A 27,506-nucleotide genomic window follows, 5' to 3' on the forward strand; every position below is an offset into this window, starting at 1 on the left:
CACACTTCCGTACGGCGCGCGAGTGCAGCGTCCAATACGCTTCCGTACGGCGCGGGAGCCGGAAGCGCTGGGCCGGGCGGCCGCCGGCCCCGCCCCCGGCGTCCTTCCGTCCGCGGCCGGCGCGCGTGCTGTTCGGCAGAGCCCTCACCCTGTGCCGGCTCGGCTGCGCCTCCGTTTCCAGCCGCATCGGGCGGACTGGAGTCTGTCGAATTCCTCATTCATTTTTGCTTAGGCCAACGCAGGTCATCGTGGACCTCAATAAAGATGGCGGTAGCGCTTTACCCTGGTAACGGAAAGTCATTTGCTAACAACCGGTCCTTTCCTTTCCGTGCCGCCCTGTCGGGGGGAAAAACTCCGGCGGGCCCCGGCGGCGGCGCCTTCGCGTTTTGTAGAAGCTGCGAGCGGGCGGCGTGAGCTGCGCAGAGAGTCGCGGCTGCGGACGGGATGAGGGGCGCTCGACGTCAAGGCGCCCGCGTGCCCGAGGAGATGGGGAGGTAAAGGGAGCACAGCCCCCTGGCTGCCCTCGCGTAGCCCTGGGACCCGTGGGCTTGGTGGTGGTGGTGGTGGTAGCGGTGAGGGGGTGGCGCAGGACGGTGGCAGGCAGGGTATCCAGAAACCATCGCTGACCGGTGGTGCGCAACAAGCGGCTCAAGCGTAATTTGAACTCAGGTTGCTTTGGCTCCAGAGACTGAATGCTTAACTGCTGGATCTTCTGCCTTCCCGTATAACTAAGAGAATATGGAGAGCTCAACATGTTTTATTACCAGTTCGGGAAAAGAACTTAGAGCGTGTGACCTGGTGATGGTGGGTCAATGGCTTATAGTAATGAACCAGCCAAGAGTAGGCTGAGGCGCGTAGCCAGGGACTTGTTCTGCTGCCGTCAGCCATCCGTGGAGAATGGATTTGTTGGTTCTGTCACTTCATCGACCAACTTTATTGTACTGGTTATAAAAGAGGAGATGTGTGCAAGGGATGTTTCCTAAGCTTTTGCTTTTTAACATTTGTGTTCCATGTGTAGGCCGTGTGCTAGTGACCCCTGCCTAAGTTCCTGTTGTCCACGAGAGTCTTCCTTTGACTGCGACAATTCCAGAGTGACACATTTCTTTTGCCTCTGGGTTATGAAGAAATGAAGGCAGAAGGTGGGACGTTTGATGCTGTTGTAGGTATGTGTGATGACTGAGCCTCAGTTAACAATGATATAGGTGCAGGATGAAGAGGTAGGGGGAAAACTGGGAAAGATGCATTTCTACACAAATGGGACTAAATATATAGAGTACGTGTTATTTGGGGGCTTTGAGCAGAAGAGAAAGGGTACATTAGGCGAATCAGAGAATTTGGGAAACCACATTTAGGATTTGTGGGGCAGTGGCAGAAAGTTTTGTGGAAAAGTCCTGAGTTCTTATCCAGTCTTGTTGATGACATTAAGAATCTTGGATAAGGTACAAGTGGAAGCAAGCAGGGACATTCAAGATTGTGAGGGCTCAGAGACTCGGGCTCTTTCTCCTGGCCATAGAAGGTCAAATATCCAAGGCTGCATAAGGACTACTTCATGTTTGACCCACATTTAAAGCTCCTCAAAGAGTCATGGAATGAACTGGTCCTCCAGGGACTATCTGGAAAGGCAGCAGCTACTGGATAGACATTATTGCATGAAAAAGATTCCAGATGGCACAGTAGCATTACCCACATTAGGAGAAATCTTCAAAGAGCGACGCCTAAAAGAGCTAAGGAAACTTGGGGCTCTCAGAGAGCACCTGAATGCTGACACAGATCCTGGTCAGTATCTGGGTGTAGGTACTAATTTGCTTACTTTCCAGAAAGAAACACCATTCCTACGTTTTGCGCTACTGCATTATCACACTGGTTCTGCAGCAATATCTATACTTTTGGGGAAGTTTTGAGGGTTCAACTCTGAGGCTACAGAGAGTTGTCCAGTCCATCAAAGCTGGTCATTCTGATCTTTTGATTTTCATTTTTTGCTTCTTATCTATTTTTGTTGTCAATTCATGCTCGATGAATTCATTTCCTTTCCCAGAATCCTGTTCCTTCAGAGAAGGTTCAGGATTGTTCACCTGCTCAAAGAGATATGCCTTATGAGATACGTTGCTTGGTAGCAGGCTGGGGAGTTAGGTGGTCAACTGAAATGGAGAAAGATTTCCCTTGTCCTTGGCAATGGCACTGTGACCTCCTGTTGCTGAATGGGGACTGCTTCCAAACCAAGCACTGGGGAAAACTGAGTAAGAGGAGGAAGTCTCTGAGTTTTTTCCGTAGAATCCACCAGGCTTGTCTAAAACTTATGTCTATTTAGAGGCTTGTTCTGTTTCAGAACCAGAACTCTGGGGCACTGTTGCTGTGGCACATGAAATCCAGGATTTAGCAAAATGAAGGTGGATATCGCTGGACAGCACTTAAACTCCAACAGTATACTGCGAGGTGAGCATAGCTGGGTAGAGCATGTGGATAATGGTATCAGGTTGAAGTAAACAGGGTGATAATGATTAAATAGAGCTTGGGGCGGGCCTGGTGGTGCAGCGGTTAAGTGTGCACATTCCGCTTTGGTGGCCCGGGGTTCGCCGGTTTGGCTCCTGGGTACGGACATGGCACCGCTTGGCAAAAGCCATGCTGTGGTGGGCATCCCACGTATAAAGTAGAGGAAGATGGGCATGGATGTTAGCTCAGGGCGAGTCTTCCTCAGCAAAAAGAGGAGGATTGGCAGCAGATGTTAGCTCAGGGCTAATCTTCCTCAAAAAAAAAAAGAGCTATTATTAGTGAAGGGCCGTATAGATTACAAAGCTTTTCTACATAGATCTCACTTGATTCTTACAACACATCAAAGGATTGCATATTTTCCTGTTTCTTTGTTTGGTTTGTGATTTTTTTAATTGAAAATTGACATTTGAAAGAAACAACCTTGCAGATAGGCTCTGTGCTGAGGAATTAGCAGGGCTTGCTCTGAGCCTTGGGATCAGCCTCACGTGAAGGCTTAAAGTCTTCTTAGACCTTTTCTAGGCACACATCTTGCCTGGGCCTGTGTGTGTGCTTTTTTCACTTCCCCTAAATACAAATCTATTTTTAAGTATCTTAATTTCCTGAAGAGTTTCACTCTTCCTTCTTCTGGGGGCCTTTGATGTTCTATTGTTTCTCTACCTCTATCTCTTGCCCCAGGTATTGTGAGGCTGTAGTCCCCTTGCAGCTTTTCACAAGCAGTGTCCACCCTTTCCTTTGGCTTTTCCTGGCCTGAGATCCAAGCTATGCCACTTTTCTCTGTCTGAACTCCAAGTTAGGTGAATCAGAGACCAGTGCCTCAGGCAGCCCCCAGGCAGATTAGAACGTTGCAACAAAGATCTGCTTTCCTCTCTCCAGTTAGAGGAGGGAATTGGCAGCCAGGCCACTGCTTCCTCTAGGCTGTGCTGCGGTGCCCTACAGAGGAAGGTGGAGTCGGGTACAGGTAATTAAAAATGCCGCAGGATTTCCTAACATTTTCTGTGTGACTTTTTCTTGATTAAGCATTCACTTGCTTGCTGTACACTGTTTTCCAAACCTCCTATAAAGTTATTTTGGTCAATCTCTACTTGTTTTTTAACATGTTAATGTGGGTAGGGGAAGGAGGGCCTGGAACTTCCTAGTCTGCCAACTTGCAAAAGTCACTGAAAAAAAAAATAGTATTCTATCTATTTTAAAAACAGGGATACCGGGCCAGCACTGATGGCCTAGTGGTTAAGTTTGGTGTGCTCCACTTTGGCAGCCTGGGTTTGGTTCCTGAGCACAGACTTAGACCACTCATCTGTCAGTGGTTGTGGTGTGGCAGCAGCTCACATACAAAAAGAGGAAGATTGGCAACAGATGTTAGCTCAGGGAAACTCTTCCTCAGCAAACATAAAATAAAAAAAAATAAAATAGGGACACCAAAGCTCAGATAGTGATTTGTACAAGGTTACACAGTTAGTAAAGACAAAAGCTGGGATTTGACTCTTGTTCTTCTTTTTCCAGGTTTTGTGATTTTTTTAAAAATAACCTTTGTATTTTAGAATAATTTTAGATTTACTAAAAAGTTGCAAAGATAGTACAGAGAGTTCCCATATCCACCCACTACCCCGTGCCCTGCACACAGTTATCCCTTTTATCGACTTATTAGATTAGTATGGTACATTTGTTACAGTTAATGAACCAATGCTGATACATAATTATTTTTGTTATTGAAGTATAATTGACATACAGTACCCTATTAGTTTCAGGTGTACATCATAGTGGTTCGATATTTGTCTACATTAGAAAATGATCACCATGGTAGATCTACTTACCATCTGTCACCATACAAAGTTGTTATGATATTACTGACGGTATCCCCTATGCTGTGCATTGCATCCCCATGCCTTATTTATTTTATAACTGGAAGTTTGTACCTCTTAATCCCCTTCACCTATTTTGCCTGTCTCCCCAACCCCTCTGCACTCTGTGAATCACCAGTTTGTTTCCTGTCTTTGAGTCTGTTTCCATTTTGTTTTGTTCATTTGTTTGTTTTGTTTTTTAGATATCACATGTAAGTGAAATCTTATGGAATTTGTCTTTCTCTGATTTATTTCACTTAGCATAATACTCTCTAGGTCCATTCATGTTGTTGCAAATGGCAAATTTCATTCTTTTTAATGGATGAGTAACATTCCATTGTGCATATACACCACATCTTTATTCATCTATTGATCGACACTTAGATTGCTTCCATATTTTGGCTACTGTAAATAATGTAGCAGTGAACATAGGGGTGTGTATATCTTTTCACATTAATGTTTTCGTTTTCTTCAGATAGATACCCAGAAGTGGAATTGCTGGATCATATGGTAGTTCTATTTTTAATTTTTTGACGATCCTCCATACTGTTTTCCGTACCAATTTACATTCCTACTAACAGTATATGAGGGTTCCCTTTTCTCCACATCCTCACTAGCACTTGTTGTTTGTTGTCTTTTTGATAATAGCTATTCTGACAGATGTGAGGTGATATCTCATTGTGGTTTTGATTTGCATTTCCCTGACGATTTTTCGTGATGTTGAACATCTTTTCATGTGTGTATTGGCCATCTGTATGGCTTCTTTGGAAAAATATCTATTCAGGTCCTCTGTCTATTTTTTAATCAGATTGTTATTTTGGTATTGAGTTGTATGAGTTCTTCATATATTTTGGATATTAACCCCTTATTGGCTATATCATTTGCAAATAGCTTCTCTCGTTCAGTACGTTTCCTTTTCATTTTGTTATTTCCTTAGCTGTGTAAAACCTTTTTAGTTTGATGTAGTCCCATTTGTTTATGTTTGTTTTTATTGCACTTGCCTGAGGAGACTAGTCCAAAAAAATATTACTAAGACCATTGTGAGAGAGCTGACTGTATATGTTTTCTTCTAGGAGTTTTATGGTTTCAGATCTTACATTCAGGTCTTTAATCCGTTTCGAATCTATATTTGTGTATGATGTAAGATAGTGGTCCAATGTCATCTTTGCACATAGCTGTCCAGTTTGCTCAGCACCACTTATTGAAGAGACTGTTTTTTCCCCATTGTATATTCTTGCCTCTTTTGTCATAGATTGACTATTTTTGTGTGGGTTTATTTCTGGACTCTCTATTCCATTGATCTATGTGTCTGTTTTTGTGCTAGTAACATACTGTTTTGATTACTGTAATTTTGTAGTGTAGTTTGAAATTAGGGAGCATGATACCTCCAGCTTTATTCTTTCTCAAGATTGCTTTGGCTATTTGGAGTCTTTTGTGATTCCATACTAATTTTAGGATTCTTTGTTCTAGTTGTGTGAAAAATGCCATAGGTATTTTGATGGAGATTCATCGAATCTGTAGATTGTTTGGGTAGCATGGACATTTTAACAATAGTAATTCTTCCAATCCATGAGCACAGTAGATCTTTCCATTTATTTGTGTTTTCTTCAGTTTCTTTCATCAGTGTCATATACTTTTCAGACTACAGGTCTTTCACCTCCTTGGTTAAATTTATTCCTAGGTATTTTATTCTTTTTGTTGCAATTGTAAATGGGATTCTTTTCTTAATTTCTCTGATAGCTCATTATTAATGTATAGAAATGCAACAGATTTCTGTATATTAATTTTGTATCCTGCAACTTTACTGAATTCATTTATTAGTTCTAACAGTATTTTAGTGGAGTCTTTAGGGTTTTATGTATATAGTATCATGCTATCTACAAATAGTGACAGTTTTTCTTTTTCTTTTCCAATTTGGATGTCTTTTATTTCTTTTTGTTGTCTGATTGCTGTGGCTAGGACTTCCAATTCTATGTTGAATAAAAGTGGTGCAAGTAGGCATCCTTGTTTTGTTCCTGATCTTAGAGGAAAAGCTTTCAGCTTTTCACCATTGAGTATGATGTTTGCTGTGAGTTTGTCATATATGGCCTTTATTATGTTGAGGTGTGTTCCTCCTATACCCATTTTATTGAGAATTTTTTATCATAAATGGATGTTGAATTTTGTCAAATGCTTTTTCTTCATCTATTGAGATGATCATATGATTCTTATCCTTTGTTTTGTTAATGTGGTGTATCACATTGATTTGTGGATATTGAGCCATTCTTGCATCCCTGGAATAAATCCCATTTCATCATGGTGTGTGATCCTTTTAATGTATTGTTGAGTTTGGTTTGCTAATATTTTGTTGAATATTTCTGCTCATCAGGGATATCAGCCTATAATTTTCTTTTTTCTTTCTTTCTTTTTTTTTGGTGAGGAAGATTGGCCCTGAGGTAACATCAGTTGCCAATCTTCCTCTTTTTGCTTGAGGAAGATTGTCACTGAGCTAACATTTGTGCCAGTGTTGTTCTATTTTGTATGTGGGATGCTGCCACAGCATGGCTTGATGAGTGGTCTGCAGGTCCATGCCTAGGATCCAAACCTGTAAACCCTGGGCTGCCGAAGTGGAGCACACAAACCTAACCACTATACCACCAATCTGCCCCCCCCCCCTTTTTTTCTTTTTATGCTATCTTTGTCTGGTTTTGATATCAGGGTAATGCTGGTCTCAGAAAATGAGTTCAGAAGCATTCCTTCCTCTTCAATTTTTTGAAATAGTTTGAGAAGGATAGGTATTAACTCTTCTTTAAAGCTTTGATAGAATTCACCAGGGAAGCTCTCTGGGTCTGGACTTTTGTTTCCTGGGATTTTTAAAATTACTGATTCAGTTTCATTACTAGTAATCAATTGGTCTATTCAGACTTTCTATTTCTTTATGATTCAGTCTTGGGAGGTTGTGTGTTTTGAGAGATTTATCTATTACTTCTAGGTTTTCCAATTTGGTGGTGTATAATTGTTCATAGTAGTCTCTTATGATCCTTTGTATTTCTGTAGTGTCACTTATAACTTCTCTTTCATTTCCGATTTTATTTATTTGGCCTTTTTTTTCCTTAATGAATCTGGCTAAATATTTATTGATTTTGTTTTTCTTTTCAAACAACTAGCTTTTAGTTTCATTGATCTTTTCTGGTTTTTTTGTGTGTGTGTGTCTATTTTATTTCCACTCTGATCTTGATTATTATTTCCTTCCTTCTACTAATTTTGGGCTTTTTTGGTTGTTCATTTTCTAGTTCCTTTAGGTGTATTCCACCAGGGTGGCCCTGGCATAAAGAGCTCCAGGAGCCCCCAGCCTGTGCCTGTTCCAGCCATCCTGCCAGGGGAGTCCTGGCACAGCAAGCCCCAGGTATAAAGTTACATTGAGGTTTTTCTTGTTTCTTAAGGTAGATCTGTATTTCTGTGAACCTTTGTCTTAGAACTACTTTTGCTGCATCCCATAGATTTTTGAAAGTTGTTATTACCATTTTCATTTGTCTCAAGGTAATTTTGTTTTTCTCTTTGATTTCTTTGTTGAGCCATTGGGTGTTTAGTAGCATGTTTGTTAGTCTCCATGTGTTTCTGTTTTTTCCACTTTTCTTCTTGTAATTGATTTCTAGTTTCATACTGTTTTGGTTGGAAAAGATGCTTGATATGATTTCGGTCTTAAATTTACTGAGACTTGTGACCTAACATGTGATCTGTTCTGGAGAATGCTCCATGTGCACTTGACAAGTATGTGTATTCTGCAATTTTTGGATGGAATGTTCTGTAGGTATCTTCTAAGTCTATCTGGTCTAATGTGTCATTTCAGGCCAATCTTGTTGATTTTTCTGTCTGGATGATCTATCCGTTAATGTAAGTGGAGAGTTAGTTTCCTACTATTACTTTATTACTGTTGATTTCTCCCTTTATGCCTATTCATATTTGCTTTATGTATTTAGGTGCTCCTGTATTGGGTGCATAGATATTTACAACTTGTTGGATTGATATCCTATCGTTGGATTGATCCATTTATCATTATATAATGCTCTTCATTGTCTCTTGTTATAGTCTTTGTTTTAAAGTCTATTTTGTCTAATGTAAGTATTGCTACCCTGGCTTTCTTTTCATTGCCATGTCCATGGAATATCTTTTTCTATCCCTTCACTTTCAGTCTGTCTTTAGATATGAAGTGAGTCTCTTGTGGGCAGCATGTATAGGTCTTGTTTTTTAGCCATTCAGCCACTCTGTATTATGGTTGGAGCATTTAGTCCATTTACATTTAAAGTAATTATTCATAGATATATACTTACTGCTATTTTGTTAATTGTTTTCTAGATGTTTTGTATTTCTTCTCTGTTCCTTACTTCTTTCTTGGTTTCTTCCCTTGTGATTTGATGGGTTTTTTTAGTGTTATGTTTGGGTTCCTTTCTCTTTGTTCTTTTCTGTGTATATTGTAGGTTTTGGTTTGTGGCTACAATGAGGTTCATATAAATCGACCTATATAAACAGCAGTGTATTTTAAGCTGCTCTTTGCTTAAATTTGAACGATCCTAAAAGTACTACATTTTTACTGCCCCCACCATGTTTTATGTTTTTGATGTCATATTTTACATCTTTTTATTTTATGTATCCCCTAACTACTTAGTGTAGTTATAGTTGGTTTTACTACTTTTGTCCTTTAACTTTGAAACTAACTCTTTAAATGGCTGACGTATTGCCTTTACTATGTATTTGCCTTTACCAGTGAGATTTTTCTTTCATATATTTTTTTATTCCTAGTTATGGCATTTTCTTTTCAGCTTAAAGAAGACCCTTTAATATTTCTTGTAAGGCCAGTTTAGTGGCGATGAACTCCTTTAGTTTTTGCTTGTCTGGAGAACTCTTTATCTCTCCTTCAATTCTGAATGGTAACCCTTGCTGGGTAGAGTATTCTTGCTTGTAAGCATTTTCCTTCCAGCACTTTAAATATATCCTGCCATTCCCTTCTGGCAGCAAAGTTTCTGCTAAAAATCAGCTGATAGTCTAATGGGAGTTCTTTTGTATGTGACTAATTTTTTTCCTGCTGCCTTTAAGATTCTCTCTTTAGCTTTAACTTTTGCCATTTTAGTTATAACATGTCTTGGTGTGTATCTCTTTGGGTTCATCTTGTTTGAGACTTTCTGTGCTTCCTGGACCTGGATGTCTGTTTCCTACCCCACGTTAGAGAAGTTTTCAACCATCATTTCTTCAAATAAGTTTCCTGTTCCTTCCTCTCTCTTCTCCTTCTAGGACCTCTATAATGTGAATGTTAATATACTTGATGTTGTCCCAAAGCTCCCTTAAACTAGCCTCATTTTTTAATTTTTTTTTCTTTTTGCTGTTCTGGTTGAGTGATTTCCACTATTCTGTCTTCCAGATCACTGATCCATTCTTTATTATCTAATCTGCTGTTGATTTTCTCTAGTGTATTTTTCATATCAGTTATTGTATTCTTCAGCTCTGATTGTTTTTTTCTTACATTTTCTAACTTTGTGTTAAAGTTCTCACTGTGTTCCTCCAGTCTTCTTCAAGTTTGGTGAGCATCTTTATTACCACTACTTTGATTTAGATAAATTACTCATGTCTGTTTCATTAGGTTTTATTTTCTGGGGTTTCATCCTGTTCTGTTGTTTGGAACATATTCCTTTGTGTCTTAATTCTGTTTGAATTTCTGTGTTTGTTGCTAGGAATTAGGCAAAACAGCTACCTCTCACTGTCTTTAAGGAGTGGCTTTGTGTAGGCGTGTCACCTGTGTATGTCAGGTGGCTTTGGCAGGTTGGCTGGAGTTGAAGTGAGCACGGGCCTGGGGGGGGGGGTCCAGGGGTGTGCTGCATCTGGGCTGCCTTGGCGGGACAGGTGGAGCTAGGGTGGGAGAAAGCCAGAGGTCCCAGGGCTGCCCTGCAGTATGGCTGGAGCTTGTGCAGGCACAGGCTGGGGTCCTGGGGCATGCCACAATGGGCTGCCCTGGTGGGATAGCTCAAGCTAGGGTGGGCACTGGCCAGGGAGGTCTCAGTGTGTGCCATGCTCTGGCCACCCTGGCAGGACAACTGGAGTTGGAGCAGGTGCTGACTGGGGTGGGTGGTTCTCAGGGTGTGCTGCACCGGGGCTGCCTTGGAAGGACAGCTGGAGCTGGAGTGGGCACAGGCCAGGGATCCTGGGGCATGCTGTGCCAGGACTCCCCTGGCAGGATGGCTGGAGCAGGCACAGGCTGGGGGCTCCTGGGGCTCTTTATGCCAGGGCCACCTTGGTGGAATAGCTGGAGCAGGCGTGGGCCGGGGGCCTGGGACTTGCTGGGGTGGCCCTGACAGGCTGGTTAGAATGCCTGGACCACACTCCCACCCACACTATCATGGTGGAGGGCGACTGTAGAAAATGGTGCTCACTGAGCTTCTGATTCCAGAGAGAGTTCCAGCAGTTCCCTGTCCATTTGGCAAATGCTGTAGGGTTAGCAAATGGATTTCCTTTGCGTGTAGTCTAGGTGCCCTTTAAACCACTGTTTTTTCACTGTGCCCGAGTGCAGGTGAAGCTGCCCACAGGTCCCTCAGTGATATACCTCCCTAATCCAGATTGCTGTGTTGGAGGTGGAGTTCCTGTTGATACCATGTCTCTGTCTCTCCTACTGGTCTCTATGTGGTCCCTCGATTGTTTGTTATGCAGAAGCTGTTCACTCAGCTGTCAGTTCTTTTTCAGGAGGAATTGCTCTATGTGTAGGTGCAGATTCAGTGTGTCCAAGTGAGGAGATGAGTTCAGGGTCTTCCAATGCTGTCATCCTGGACCTGCCCCTGATACATTACTGTTAACTAAAGTCCCTATTTTATTTAGATTTCCTTAGTTTTTATCTAATGTCTTTCTCTGTTCTAGGATCCAATCCAGGATACCACATTACACTGTTGTCATGTCTCCTTAGGCCCCTGTTGACTCTGATAATTTCTTAGAATTTCTTTGTTTTGGTGATCTTGACAGTACTGAGGAGTACCACTTAGATATTTTGTACATAGTGCTTCAGTTGGGATTTGTCTGATGCTTTCCTCATGGTTTGACTGTGCTTGTGGGTATTTGGGAGGAAGACCACACAGTTAAAAAGTCATTCTCATGATATCATATGAGGGCCTTGATCTACTGGCCATGGTAGTGATTGCCAGGTTTCCCCTCTTAAAGTTGCTTTCCCCACTTTCCATACTCTTTGAAAGGAAATCACTAAGTCCAGCTCACACTCAACAAGTGCTGGGGAAGATTAAACTCCACTTCTTGGAGGGTGGGAATCTATATAAATCATTTAGCACTCTTCTGTAAGGAAGAATTATTTGTTTCTCAGATTGTTCCAGCTTTGTCCCTTGGAGGCTCTTGCATGTTGGTCCCCACATTCCTTCGGCATAGCTCCATCATTTTGGTTTTTGAGCACTTCTGTACTTTCTGACACTACAGGATGCTCATTTTGTATATTCCCTGCTATAGCCATTGGAGAATCAGCCATTTCTCCAGGAGGCCTTGGTTCCTTTTAGTAAATCAAAATGTCTTGCAGAATATGAAAGATCTAGTAAATTGTGGTAGAGCAAATGGAAACCCACGTGGAGGGGTATGTGTGTGTAGGGGGTAGTTAACAGGGGCAAAAGCAAAAGAAAACTGGAAGGGTCATAATCTGATTCTCTCCTAAATGGTAGTTTCCTATACATTTGGAGGCAATTTAAGAGCACCAACTAAGAGTCCTTAGGTTCCACTGCTAATTCTGTCACGTTCCAGCTGCGTTTCTGTGAACCTCAATTTCCTCATCTATAATATGGGTATACTAACCTCATGATGTTGTTGGGATGAGGATTAAATGGTGTAGAATACATGCTTTGCACAGTGCCTGGCACATAGTAAGCATTCATATGTCAGTTATTATTACTGGTTTCAATTCTTTACTTATCTGAACTCACTACTATAATGTCATGAAAACTGTGAGCCCTCACTTTTTTCTTTGATGTCTATGTTATTCAGCTTCCCTCTTTTTAGAATTCCTTCCCTAGGAATAATTTTGATGTGACCCAGTGCAAGTTCTTCTTTAAGATCATCACTAACACTATGAGTGGCATCCCTGCCCTGTATTGGAGAAGCGCTGGCGGGTGTCAGACAGTTCTAGGGACTGTAAGCTAGAAGTAGCTGCATCTTCTCCAGACCCCTATTCAGGTTCAGTCCTCTCTTGAGTCTTTATCAGTCTTTTTGTTCTAGGCCATAAGAAAATTGTGTTGTTCAAATATGATATATTCATATTAAAGTACACTGAACACCAAATCTCTTTTTGTTAATAGAATAAAAATTCTTTATTATCCTCCGTGTGTGTGAGTGAGCTTCCATGGTTGATGTCCTTAACTTAGCTCAACCTGGTTCTAATCTTTTCTCCTAGTGATCTGTTTTAATTTTTTTTAAAGAAAAAACAGCTTTATTGAGATATAATTCAAATTTGAAGTATACAATTCAGTGGTTTTTAGTATATTCAGAGTTGTGGAACCATCACCACAGTCAGTTTTAGAATATTTTTGTCACCTCAGAAAGAAGCCCTGTAATCTTTAGCTAAAATCACCCCACCTCCCCATTCCCTGAAGCCATGGGCAACCACTAACGTATATTTTGTCTTTCTCTGCCTATTCTGAACATTTTATAGAAATGAAATAGTAATATGTGGTCTTTTATGACTGACTTCTTTTACTTAGAACAATGTTTTCAAGGCTCATTTATGTTGTAGCATATATTAGTACTTTATTCTATATATGTGTGCAAGTGTGTGTGTATAACAGCTATATTGAGATATCATTCGTATAATGTACAATTCACACATTTAAAGTGAACAATTCAATGGTATTTAGTATAATCTCAGAGGTATGCAATTATCAGTCATTTTAGATCATTTTAGAACATCTGTTTTTAGTTCTTTGTTTTATTTTATTTTATTTTATTTTTTTGAGGAAGATTAGCCCTGAGCTAACATCTGCTGCCAGTCCTCCTCCTTTTGCTGAGGAAGACTGGCCCTGAGCTCACATCCGTGCCCATCTTCCTCTACTTTATATGTGGGATGCCTACCACAGCATGGCGTGCCAAGCGGTGCCATGTCCGCACCTGGAATCTGAACCAGCAAACCCTGGGCTGCCAAAGCGGAACGTGCGCACTTAACCACTGCGCCACTGGACTGGCCCCCTGTTTTTAGTTCTTTTGAGCATATACCTTGCAGTGGAATTGCTGGGTTATGTGGTAATTTATGTGTTTAATTTTTTGAGGAAGTGCCAAACTTTCCACGGTGGCTGCACCATTTTCCAACCCCACCAACAAGTGTACAGAGGTTCCAGTTTCTCCACTCCTTACCCACACTTGTTAGTTTCTACTTTTTGGTTATGGCCAGCCTAGTGGATGTGAAGTGGTATCTCCTTGTGGTTTTGTTTTGTATTTCTCTAATAATACTGTTAAACGTCTTTCCATGTGCTTGTTGGCTATTTGTATAGCTTCTTTGGAAAATGTCTATTCAAGTCTTTTGTGCATTTTTTAAATGGGCTGTTTATCATTTTCTTATTGAATTGTAAGACCTCTTGTATATTCTGTATACTAAAGCCTTATCAGGTATATGATTTACAAATATTTTCTTCCATTCTATGGGTTGTGTTTTTTAGACTAGTTTTCGAGCAGTTGTAAACTCACAGTAAATTTAAGAGAAAGTACAGAGATTTTCCCTATACCCCCTGCCCCGACACCTGCATAGCCTCCTCCATTTCCAACATCCCCCACCAGGGTGGTACTTTTGTTACAATTGATAAACCTATATTGACACAACATAATCACCCAAAGTTCATAGTTTGCCTTAGTGTTCACTCTTGATGTTGTACATTCTGTGGGTTTGGACAAATGCGTAATGACATGTGTCCATCATTGTAGTATGCTACAGAGTATTTCCACTGCCCTAAAAATCCTTTGTGGTCTGTCTTTCCCTGCCCTGCAACCCCCGGCTACAACTGATTGTTTTAGTGTCTCCATAGTTTTGCCGTTTCTAGAATGTCGTATACTTGAAGTCATAAATTATGTAGCCTTTTCAAATTTGCTTCTTTCCCTTAGTAATAAGCATTTAAGCTTCCTCCATATCTTTCCATGGCTTGATAGCTCTTATATTTTTAGTGCTGAATAATATTCCATTGTCTAGGTTATTATAGTTTCTATTCACCTACCAAAGAATATCTTGGTTGCCTCCAAAGTTTTGGCAATTATAAATGAAGTACTCTAAGTATCTGTGTACAGGTTTTTGTGTCGACAAAAGTTTTCATCTTCTATAGGTAAATACCAAGGAGCACGATTGCTAAATTATATGGTGAGAATATGTTTAGTTTTGTAAGAAACCACCAAACTGTCTTTCAAAGTGGCTGTACCATTTTGCATTCCCAGTAGCAATAAATGAGAGAATTCCTGCTTCTCCACATCTTCACCATCTTTTGTTGTCAATGTTCCAGATTTGGGCCAATCAAATACGTGTGTTATGGTATCTCCTTGTTTTAATTTGCAATTCCCTGATGATATATGACGTGGAGCTTCTTTTCATATGCTTATTTGTCATCAGTGTGTCTTCTTTGGTGAGGTGTCTGTTAAGGTCTTTGGCCTATTTTTAGTTGGGATGTTTGTTTTCCTTTCTTTCTTTCTATTTTTTTGAGGAAGATTGGCCCTGAGCTAACATCTGTTGCCAATCCTCCTCTTTGCGCTTGAGGATAATTCTCCCTGGGCTAACATCTGTGCCAGTCTGTATGTGGAATGCTGCCACAGCATGGCTGGATGAGTGGTGCGTAGGTCCACACCCAGGATCTGAACCCGCGAACCCTGGGTCACCAAAGTGGAGCACGTGAGCTTAGGTAGTACGCCACTAGGTTGGCCCTGGGGTGTTTGTTTTCTTGATGGTAATTTTTAGTAGTTCTTACTGCATTTTGGATAACGGTCTCTTATTAGATATGTCTTTTGCATATTTTATTTTATTGAGATATAATTGACATACACGATTATATTAGTTTCAGATGTGCATCATGATTCAATATTTGCTTATATTGCAATATGATCACCACAATAAGTGTAGTTAACATTCATTACCATATATTAGTTACAGATTTTTTTCTTGTGATGAGAAATTTTAAGATCCAGTCTCTTACCAACTTTCAAATATACAATACGGTATTATTAATTATAGTTACCATGCTGTATGTTACATCCCATGACTTATTTATTTTATAACTGGAAGTTTGTACCTTTTGACCACCTTCACCTGTTTCACTGCCCCCCCTGCCGCCTCTGGCAACCCCCAATCTGTTCTCTGTATAAGTTCATCTTTTTTAAAGTTATTTTGTTTGTTTTAGACCCTTCATATAAGTGAGGTCATTCAGTACTTGTCTTTTTCTGTCTATCTTAATTTCACTTAGCATAATGCCCTCAAGGTCCATCCATGTTGTTGCAAACAGCAAAATTTCATTCTGTTTTTCTTTTAAATTTTGTACTCCTTTATTTATTTTTTATATTGAGATATAATTGACATATAACACTGTATTAGTTTCAGGCATACAGTGTAATGATTTGATATTTGTATGTACTGGGAGATGATCACCACAATAAGTCTAGTTAACATCTATCACCCCACCTAGTTATAAATTTATTTTCTTGTGATAAGAAATTTTAAGATCTGCTATCTTAGCAAAGTTCAAATATACAATATAGTATTATTAATTATAGTCACCATGCTGTACATTACATCGTCAGGACTTATTTATTTTATAACCAGAAGTTTGTACGTTTTGACAACCTTCACCCATTTCACCCATCCTCCATCCCCTGCCTCTAGCAACCATCAGTTTGTTCTCTGTACCTATGAGTTTGTTTTTTTTCAGATTCTACATATAAGTGAGATCATATGGTATTTGTCTTTCTCTGTCTGACTTACTTCTCTTAGCATAATGCTCTCAAGATCTATTCATGTTGTAACAAATGGCAAGATTTTCTTCTTTTTTATGGCTGAATAGTATGCCATTGTACATATATACCCCATTTTCTTTGTCACTTCAATCATTGATGAACACTTAGGCTGCTTCCATGTCTTGACTATTGTAAGTAATGCTGCAGTGAACGTGGGGGTGCAGATATCTTTTCAAGTTAGTGTTCTTATTTCCTTCAGATACATACCCAGAAGTAGAATTGCTAGATCATATGGTAGTTCTATTTTTAATTTTTTGAGGAACCCAATACTGTTTTCCATAGTGGCTGTACCAATTTACAGTTGTAGCAGCGGTGCACAAGAGTTCCTTTATCTTTTTGATAATAGCCATTCTAACAGGTGTGAGGTGATATCTTATTGTGGTTTTGATTTGACTTTCCCTGATGATTAGTGATGTTGAGCACCTTTTCATGTACTTGTTGGCCATCTGTATGTCTTCTTTGGAAAAATGTCTATTCAGGTTCTCTGCCCATTTTTAATCAGTGTTTTTTTTTTTGCTGTTTGGTTATATGAGTTCTTTATATATTTTGGGTATTAACCCTTTATCAGATGTATGATTTGCAAATATTTTCTCTCATTTGATAGATTGCCTTTTCATTTTGTTGATGATTTCCTTTGCTGTGCAGAAACTTTTTAGTTTGACGTAGTCTCATTTGTTATTTTTGCTTTTGTTGCCTTTGCTGTTGATGTAAAATCCAAAAAGTCATTGCCAAGACTGATGTCAGGGAGCCTACCATCCATGTTTTCTTCTAGAAGATTTTTGTAATCTCAGGATTATCTTCAAGTCTTTAATCCATTTTGAGTAAACGTTTGTATATGGTATAAGATGGCGATTCAGTTTCATTCTTTTGCATGTAACGGCCCAGTCTTCCCAATAGCACTTATTGAAGAGACTCCCCTTTCCCCATTGTATATTCTTAGCTCCTTTGCTGTAAATTAATTGATTATATATGCATGGGTTTATTTCCAGGCTATTGATTCTGTTCCATTGATCTGTGTATTTGTTGTTATGCCAATACCATACTGTTTTGGTTACTATAGCTTTGTAATATAGTTTGAAATCAGGAATCATGATGCCTTTAGCTTTGTTGTTCTTTCTCAAGATTGCTTTGGCTACTTGGGATCTTTTATGGTTCCATACAAATTTTAGGATTATTTGTTGAGTTCTGTGAAAAAGGCCACTGAAATTTTGAAAAAGGCATTGAATCTCTAGATTACTATGGGTAGTATGGATATTTTAACAATATTAACTCTTCTAATCCATGAGCACAGAATATCTTTCCATTTACTTGTGGTCTTATTCACTTTCTTTCATCAATGTCTTATAGTTTTCACTGTACAGGTCTTTCACCTCCTTGGTTAAATTTGTTCCTAAGAATTTTATTCTTTTTCATGCAATTGTAAGTGAAATTGTTTTCTTAGTTTCTCTTTCTGATAGTTTGTTATTAGCATATAGAAATGCAACTGAGTTTTGCGTTTTGATTTTCTTATCCTGAAACTTTGCAGAATTTATTAGTTCTAACGGTTTTTTGGTGGAGTCTTTAGGGTTTTTTATATATAATATGTCATCTACAAATAGTGATAGTTTAACTTCTTCCTTTCTGATTTAGATTCCTTTTACTTCTTTTTCTTGCCTATTTGCTCTGGCTAGGGCTTACAATACTGTGTTGAATAAGAGCAATGAGACTGGGCATCCTTATCTTGTTCCTGATCTAGAGGAAAAGCTTGCAGCTTTTCACTGTTGAGTGTGATGTTAGCTGTGGGCTTCTCATATATGGCCTTTATTATTTTGAGATACATTCCTTCTATACCCACTTTGTTGAGAACGTTATCATAAATGGATGTTGAATTTTGTCGGATGCTTTTTCTAAATATATTGAGATGATCGTATGATTCTTAACCTTCATTTTGTTAATGTGGTGTATCACGTTGATTGATTTGCAGATGTTGAACCATCCATGCATCCCTGAAATAAATCCTAATTGATTATGGTGTATGATCCTTTTAATGTATTGTTGAATTCAGTTTGTTTCATTTTGTTGATGATTTTTGCAGCTATGCTTATCAAATATATTGGCCTGTAATTTTCTTTTCTCGTGGTGTCCTTGTCTGGTTTTGGTATCAGGGTAGTGCTGGCCTTGTAAAATGAGTTTGGAAGTGCCCCCTACACTTCTGTTTTTTGGAAGAGTTTGAGAAGGATCAGTATTAATTCTGGTTTAAATGTTTGGTAGAATCCAGCTGTTAAGCCATCTGGTGTTGGACTTCTGTTCGTTGAGTGGTTTTTGATTACTGATTCAGTCTCCTTACTAGTAATCAGTCTATTCAGATTTTCTATTTCTTCATGATTCAGTCTTGGAAGTTTGTATGTTTCTAGGAATTTATCCATTTCTCCTAGGTTGTCCAATTTGTGTATAATTGTTCATCAGAGTCACTTACAATTTTTTTTGTATTTCCATTGTTATCACTTGTAATGTCCCCTCTTTCATTTCTAATTTGATTGATTTAAGTCTTCTCTTTTGTCTTGGTAAGTCTAGCTAAAGTTTTGTTTATCTTTTCAAAAAACCAAGTATTAGTGTCACTGATCTTTTCTACTGTCTCTTAGTGTCTATTTATTTATTTCTGCTCTGCTCTTTGTTTTAGCCTTCCTTCTAATAACTTTGGGCCTTGATTGTTCTTGTTTTTCTAGTTCCTTGAGATGTAAAGTTAGGTTATTTATTTGAGATCTTTCTTATTTCTTAATTTATCGCCATGAACTTTTTTCTTAGAACTGCTTTTGCTACCTCCCGTAAGTTTCAGTATATTGTGTTTCCATTTTCATTTCTCTCAAGGTTTTTTAAATTTCTGTTTTGATTTATTCTTTGACCATTGATTGTTTAGTAGCATGTTGTTTAATCTACACATATTTGTGAATTTTCCAGTTTTCCCCTTAATTAATTCTAGTTTCTTGCCATTGTGGTCAGAAAAGATGCTTAATGTGGTTTCAGTCTTCTTAAATTTATTAAGACTTGTTTTGTGGTCTGACATATGATCTATGCTGGATAACGTTCCATGTGCTCTTGAGAAGAATGTGTATTGTGTTGCTCTTGGATGAAATGCTCTGTATATGTCTGTTAAGTACATCTAGTCTAACATATCATTTAAGACCAATGTTTCCTTATTGATTTTCTCTGGATGATCTATCTATTCATGAAAGTGGGGTATTAAAGTCCCCTACTATTGTATTGCTGTCCATTTTTCCCTTTATATGTGTTAACATTTGCTTTATGCATAGATGCTTTCATGTTGGGTGCATAAATATTTACAAATGTTATATCCTCCTGTTGGATTGACCCTTTTATCATTATGTAGTGCCCTTCTTTGTCTCTTGTTACAGTTTTTGTCTTAAAGTCTATTTTGTTTGATTTAAGTATAATACCCCAGCTTTCTTTTGGTTTCCATTTGCATGGATTATCTTTTTCCATCCTTTCACTTTTAGTCTATATGTGTCCTTACATCTAAAGTGTGTCTCTTCATAGTGTGGCTGAATGGATAAAAAAACAGGACCCATAAATATGCTGTATGCAAGAGACACCCTTCAGACCTAAAGACACTCACAAACTGAAAGTGAAGGAGCAGAAAAAGATACTCCATGTAAAGGGCAATGAAAAGAAATCTGGGGCAGCAATACTTACATCAGACAAAATAGACTTTAAAACAAAAACTGTAACAAGAGACAAGGGCACTACATAGTGATAAAAGGGTCAATCCAACAAGAGGATATGACACTTGTAAATGACCATGAACCTAATGTAGGATCACCTAAATACATAAAGTAATTATTAACAGACATAAAAGGAGAAATAGCGGCACAGTAATAGTAGAGGACTTTAACACTCCCCTTACATCAATGGATAGATCATCCAAACAGAAGTTCAATAAGGAAATATTGGCCTTAAATGATACTTTAGAGCAGATGGACTTAGTAGATATATACAGAATGTTCCATCCAAAAACCACAGAATACACGTTCTTTTCACATGCATATGGAATATTCTCCAGCATAGATCACATATTAGGCTACAAGACAAATCTAAATAAATTTAAGAAGACTGAAATAATACCAAGTATCTTTTCTGGCCACAATGCTATGAAACTAAAAAAAACTACAAGAAGAAAACTGGAAGAGCCACAGATATGTGGAGATTAAACAAGATGCTACTGAACAATGACTGGGTCAATGAAGAAATCAAGGGAGAAATCAAAAATTACCTGGAGTAAAATGAAAATACGACATGGCAAAATTTATGGGATACAGCAAAAGCAGTACTAAGAGGGAAGTTTATAGCAATACAGGCCTACCTGAACAAACAAGACAAATCTCAAATAAATAATCTGACAGTACTCCTAAATAAACTAGAAAAAGAAGAACAAACAAAGCCCAAAATCAGTAGAAGGAAAGAAGTAAAAATCAGAACAGAAATAAATGATATAGAGACTAAAAAAATAATAGAAAAAAATCAATGAAACTGAGAACTGGTTCTTTGAAAAGATAAACAAAATTGATAAACCTTTAACTAGACTCATGGTTAGAAAAAGAGAGAAGGCTCAAATAAAATCAGAAATGAAAGAGAAGAGATTACAGTGGACACCTCAAAAATACAAAGGATTATAAGAGAATGCTACAAAAAGCTATACACCAACAAATTGGATAATGTAGAATAAATCGATAAATTTTTAGAATCATACACCCTTCCAAAACTGAATCAAGAAGAAATAGAGAATTTGAATAGACCAATCACCAGTAAAGAGATTGAAACAGCAATCAAAAACCTCTCAAAAAATAAGAGTCCAGGACCAGAGGGCTTCTCTGATGACTTCTACCAAATATTCAAAGAAGACTTAATACCTATCCTTGTCAAACTCCTCCAAAAAATTGAAGAGGAAGGGAAGCTTCCTAACTCATTCTGCGAGGCCTACATTACCCTGATACCAAAACCAGAGAAGGATGAGACAAAAAAGAATATTACAGGCCAATATCACTGATGAACATTGATGCAAAAATCCTTAACAAAATGCTAGCAAATTGAATACAACAATACATGAAAAAGATCATACACCCTGATCATGTCTGATTTATTCCAGGGATACACAGATGGTTCAACATCCACAAATCAATGAATGTGATACATGGCATTAACAAGATGAATAATAAAAATCACATCATCATCTCAATAGATGCAGAGAAAGCATTTGACAAGCTACAGCATCTGTTTATAATAAAAAAAAAACTTTGAATAAAATGGGTACAGAAGGAAAGTATTTCAACATAATAAAGGCCATATATGGCAAACCCACAGCTAATGTCAGAGTCAGTGGTGAAAAACTGAAAGCTATCCCTCTAAGAACAGCAACCAGACAAGGCATCAGTCCACTTTTGCTGCTCTTATTTAGCATAGTATTGGAAGTCCTAGCCAGAGCAATAAGGCAAGAAAAAGAAATAAAAGGGATCCAAATTGGAAAGGAAGAAGTGAAACTGTTACTATTTGCAGATGACATGATTTTATGTATAGAAAACCCTAAAGAATCTACCAAACTATTAGAAATAATAAATGAAGACAGTAAACTTGTAAGATAGAAAATCAACATACAAATATCAGTTGCATCTCTATTCACTAACAAGGAAGTAGCAGAAAGAGAAATTAAGAATGCAATCCCACTTAGAAGTGCAACAAAAAGAATAAAATACCTAGGAATAAATTTAACCAAAGATGTGAAAATCCTGTACACTGAAAACTATGAAACATTGTTTAAAGAAATTGTAGAAGACACAAAGAAATGGAAAGATATTCCATGTTCTTGGATTGGAAGAATTAACATATCTAAAATGTCCATACTTCTTAAAGCAATCTTCAAATTCAATGCAATCCCTATCAAAGTTCAAATGACATCTTTTACAGAAACAGAACAAAGAATCCTGAAATTTATATAGAATAACAAAAGACATGAATGTCCAAAGGAATCCTGAGAAAAAAGAACAAAGCTGGAGGTATCACACTCCCTGATTTCAAAATATACTACAAAGCTGTAGTAATCAAAACAGCATGGTGCTGGCACAAAAACAGACACACGGATCAATGGAACAGAATCAAGAGCCCAGAAATAAACCCACACATCTCTGGACAGCTAATTTTCAACAAGGGAGCCAAAAACATACAGTGGAGAAAAAAAAGTTTCTTCAATAAATGGTGTTGGGAAAACTGGACAGCTACATGCAAAAGAATGAAAGTATACCATTTTTCTACACTGTATACAAAAATTAGGATTGTCTCCTTGTCCTTAAGTTTTGACACTTTAATTATAATGTGTGTTGCTGTGGGTCTCTTTCAGTTCATCCTATTTGGAACTCTGTGGGCTTCCTGAATCTGAATGTTTCTTTCCTTCTCTCGTTTAGGGAAGTTTTCAGCCATTATTTCTTCATACAGGTTTTCTGCCCCTATCTGTCTTCTTCTGAGACCCCTATAATGCAAATGTTGATCCACTTGATGGTGTCCCAGAAGTCCCTTAAGTTAAGCTATCTTTGTTCTTTTATATTCCTTTCTTTTTTCCTGCTCTGACTGGATGTGTTCCACTGCCCTGTCATCGAGTTCACTGATTTTTTTTCACTTCGTCTAGTCTGGTGTTGGAACTCCTCTATTTTATTTTTCATTTCAGTTGTTGTATTCTTCAGCTCTGTGTCTTCTATTTGGTGCCTTCGTATATTTTCTATCTCTGTTGAAATTCTCACTTCATCCATTGGAATGTTCATCCATTCTTCTCCTTAGTTTGGTGAGTATCTTTATGACTGTTATTTTGAGCTGTTTATAAGGTAAATCATTTATGTCCATTTCATTAAAGTCTTTTTCTGAGGTTTAATTTTATTCTTTCGTTTGGAACATGTTCCTCTGTTTCTTCATTTTCCTTGACTCTTTGTGTTGGTTTCTATGTATTAGATAAAACAGCCACTGCTCTTAGTCTTGTAGGAGTGGTCTCATGTAGGGGATGGACCTTATCACTCAACCCTGCCCTAGGTCTTTCTTGTCTCTCAAACCTTTGTGGTTGTTCAAGCATACTCCTTTATTCTTAGTGGCTTAACCAGTAGTTGACAATGTGCTGAAACCTGTCAGTGTCCCAAAGGGGAAAATCTCAATCAGCACCTAGATTCAGGCTGATTGGAAGCCAGACCCTCAGGCAGCTGCTTTTAATGTATGCAAATATACCCCTTTCAGGGGAAGACTGGGAGATTGGTGTTTCTGTCTGCTCCATCTGCACTGAGCATTTGTGGTGATAGCCAGTTAAGAACTCTGTCCTTGTTTGCTACTGTCCTGTTGAACCTGTGAACACAAGCCCCATTGGCCACTAGAGCTAGGCTATCAAGGGATGTGTCCTCTGCATGGCAACTACAAAAGCTGAGGTGCCAAATGTGTACACAAGCTCTTTTCTCAGAGATACCAGTGACCTGGTGTGGGGAAGAAGGAACGTACACAGATGGCCCCCAGTGGTCTCTCAGGTCTCTAGAGTGGATTTAAACAGTCCTTAGATGTGTGTTTAATTAGAAGCCTGCCTCTTAGGCCACAGCTGTGAAGGTAAGCTAATAGGCTTCTTTCATAGAAAGACCTGGAATGTGTTTCAGTCTGCCATCTCTGTCCTGTGCCCTGGAGGGTGAGATCACCAGTTAAGAACTGTTTTTCTGATTGTTACAGTCCTATGGGACCCACAAATGTTAAGTCCCTCTGGCAACCAGAGCAAGGTGATCAAGGAGTGCTCCCCAGGCAATAGCTACAAAAACTGGGCCTCCAGACATGTGCACAAACTCCCCCTTTTCGGGAGATGCTGGTGACCTGGAGCTAGGCAGAGGGACAGGATTACATTCAGCTTAAATGTGTTTTAAATTAGAAGCCTGTCCCTTAGGCTGCAGCTATGAAGATAAGCTAATAGACCTCTTTCACAGAAATTCTGGTCACCTCAGTCTGTTGCCTCTCTGCTGTGCCCTTGGGTACAGCCAGTAAGACCTCCTCCTCTGTCCATTGCAGTCCTGTGGAACCCACTAGTGCAGTTCCTCCTGGCCACCAGAGCCAGGTGATCAAGAGGTATCCCCTGGGCCACAGTCAGAAAAATCAGGTCTCCAGCTGTTCCACCACATGCCCAGTTGGGTGAGCAGTGTAGGATAGGTTGCAGAGAGACCAAAGAAAAGACCTGGAGTTGATGAACGAGACATAGAGGTTTATTGGGAGTTAACTTACAGGGGCGTCCCATGGCGGCTGGCTGGACAGCAGTGTGTACCCACAACTGCGAGTGGGGAGTGCGTTTTGTATGTAGGCAGGGGACACAAAGGCTATATGCCTGCCAAGAGGCTGTCCCTGGTCCAGCCAGTGTTCCCAGGAACTGTAGCTCACATGGAGGAGCTCTGTGTCTCTTCAAGACGTGATGTTCTTGAAGTGAGATAAAGTAGAATCCGGGCTGGCCAGGCCCTGGATTGTTACACATCCCAGCAGCTGGGTGTCCTGCCTAGAAGAGAGCCAGAAGGACACATGGTTGCAGTGGGCCTGAGGGCTTTTTCTGAGCAAGCAAGGCCCAGACGCTACACCAGCTGAGTACACAACCTCCCCCCTAGGAGATACCAGTGACCCAGAGGGAGGCAGAGGGAAAGTGCAAAGATGGCACCCACCAGCCTCCATCTCCAGAGAGTATCTCAGTAGGCCCCTAGGTGTGTGCCGAACCAGTAGCCTGTCCCTTAAGCAGAAGCTCCAAGATAAGCTAATAGGTCTCTTTCGCAGAAAGACAGGGGGTGTGTTTCAGTCTGTTGTCTCTGCGCTGTGCCCTGGGGGTGGTAGTCAGCCAAGAACTGTCTCTCTATTTGTTACAGTCTCGTGGGACTCATGAATGCATGTCCTGCTTACTACTAGCGCAGGGACTGAATCGTTTCCCCCTGGGTGGCAGCCACAAAAACTGGGGCACCAGTTGCACAAACCAGGGCACTAGATATGTGTACAGGCTCCCCTCTGGGAGGTACTGGTGACCTGGAGCATGACAGAGGGAGAGCGCAGAGATAATGTCCGCCTTCTAAGGTCTCTGGAGAGGATTACAGTCAGACCTTAGATGTGTGTTTAATCTGAAGCCTGCCCCTTGGGCCACAGCAATGAAGATAAGCTAATAGGCCTCTTTCATGGAATATCGGGCACCTCAGTCTATTGCTTCTCTGCTGTGCCCTGGGAGTGGTAGCTGGTTAAGAACTCTTTTCCCATTTTTACAGGCCTGTGGGACCCGTGAACATAAGCCCCATTGGCCACCAGAGCCAAGTGATCAAGAAGTGTCCCCTGGGTAGCAACCACAGGGGCACCAGGTGAGTACAAAAGCTCCTTTCGAGGAGATACTCTTGAACTGGAGCAAGACACAAGGAGAGCACAAAGATGGTGACTGCTGGCCTCTGTCTTTTCAGAATATTTCAGTAGACCCCTAGACATGTGTTAAATTAGATGCCTGTCCCTCAGGCTGAAACTTTAAAACAAGCAAATAAGCCCCTTTGACAGAAAGACTGGGTGCTTTTCACTTGGCTGTGCTAGTCCCTAGGGCGAGTGAGTTCAAGTGCATGAGCCCTTTAAGAGCTGTTTCTCAGTTCACTGTAGCCTTATGGGTCTTGTGAGTGCAAGCCCCATTTGATACAGGGCCTGATATCAGTTCCCCTACGTTAACCGTTAACCGAAGCATATATGTGGTTAAAATCAAAAGCCCGTATCCCCTTTCCCTGCTTCTTTAGTTACATTCATATGTAAATAGGGGTTTCTTTAACCTTTGTATCCCTAATCTTCACATATGCAGAAAATGTGTGAGATTAGAGCACTGACCTCCCCCTTGCACAAGGCACAGAGAAGTTAGAACCCAGGGGGCCTCACACTGAAATCTTGGCTAATTACTGGTCCTTGAAGTTTATTTCAGGAAAACTGACATCCAAAGAATATCAAGAAACTCAAGTTTCCTGGACCCCAACTCCTTGGCTTCCTGGTGCCGGAGTGAACCATCCATCACGAAAGCAGACAACCAAGGACACTCACCTGCAGATTCCCTTATCTCGCCAACCCCCTCCCTGCATGAGTCACATTCCTCATAACCTTTAAAACTCCTTGCCTCCTGGTCTTTTGGGGAGATGAATCTGAGTGCTTACTCGTTTCCCAGCTGCTTTTCAGTTTCAGGTATTACATTAAAGTCTTTAATCTGTTTTGAATTGACTTTTGTGTATTGTGTAAGATGAGGGTCCAGTTTCATTCTTTTGTAGGTGTTTATCCAGTTTCCTCAATACCTTTTATTGAAAAGACTATCCTTTTCCATTTGTGTATTCTTGGCTTATTTGTTGAAAATTAATGGATCAGATATGCATAGCTTTATTTCTGGGCTCTCTATTCTGTTTTGTTAATCTGTGTCTGCTCTTATGTCAGTACCATATTGTTTTGATTACTATAACTTTGTAATATAGTTTGAAATTAGGAAGCGTGATGCTTTCACTTTTGTTCTTCCTTCATAAGATTGCTTTGGCTATTTGGAGTCTTTAGTGGTTCCATACGAATTTTAGGATTGTTTTCCTTATTTTTTTGAAAAATGCCATTGGAATTTGGATTGGGATTGCATTGAAACTGTAGATTGCTTTAAGTAGTATGGACGTTTTAACTGTACTAATTTTATCAATCCATGAACATGGACTATCATTCCATTTGTTTGTGTCTTCAATTTCTTTCATTAGTGTTTTCTAGTTTTGTGGTGTACAGATGTTTCATCTCGTTGGTTAAATTTCTTCCTAAGTATTTTATTGCTTTTCATGCAATTGTAAATGGAATTGTTGTCTTAATTTCTCTTTCCAGTAGTTCATTGTTAGAGTATAAAAACTCAACTGATTTTGGCATATTGGTTTTGTATCTTGCAATTAAGTTAGTTTTTGTATATGTTATAATGGAGGAGTCCAAATTCATTCTTTTCCATGTTGATATCCAGATATCACAAAGCCATTTGTTGAAAAGACTATTCTTTTCCTACTGAATGGTCTTGGCACCCTTGTCAAAAATTATTTGGCCATAAACACATAGGTTTATTTTTGAACTCTCAATTCTATTCCTATGATTTATTTGGCTATCCTTATTATAGTACCACACTGCTTTGATTATTGTATC

General features: G+C 39.4%; 1 long non-coding RNA gene across 2 annotated transcripts; it reads left to right on the forward strand.

The window, feature by feature from the left end:
- The first annotated feature begins 136 nt into the window (after window positions 1-136).
- On the forward strand, window positions 137-26,860 carry LOC124246030 (uncharacterized). Of its 2 annotated transcripts, none has more exons than XR_006890379.1 (5): window positions 137-494; window positions 1,019-1,163; window positions 2,327-2,433; window positions 25,601-25,690; window positions 26,274-26,860. It is a non-coding gene; the product is annotated as an uncharacterized LOC124246030 (long non-coding RNA). The 2 variants fall into 2 exon arrangements; XR_006890380.1 differs by having other exon boundaries at window positions 137-286.
- The last annotated feature ends 646 nt before the right edge of the window (window positions 26,861-27,506 follow it).

Source organism: Equus quagga, chromosome 10 (assembly GCF_021613505.1).
Source record: "Equus quagga isolate Etosha38 chromosome 10, UCLA_HA_Equagga_1.0, whole genome shotgun sequence".
In the NCBI taxonomy this organism is placed as follows: domain Eukaryota; kingdom Metazoa; phylum Chordata; class Mammalia; order Perissodactyla; family Equidae; genus Equus; species Equus quagga.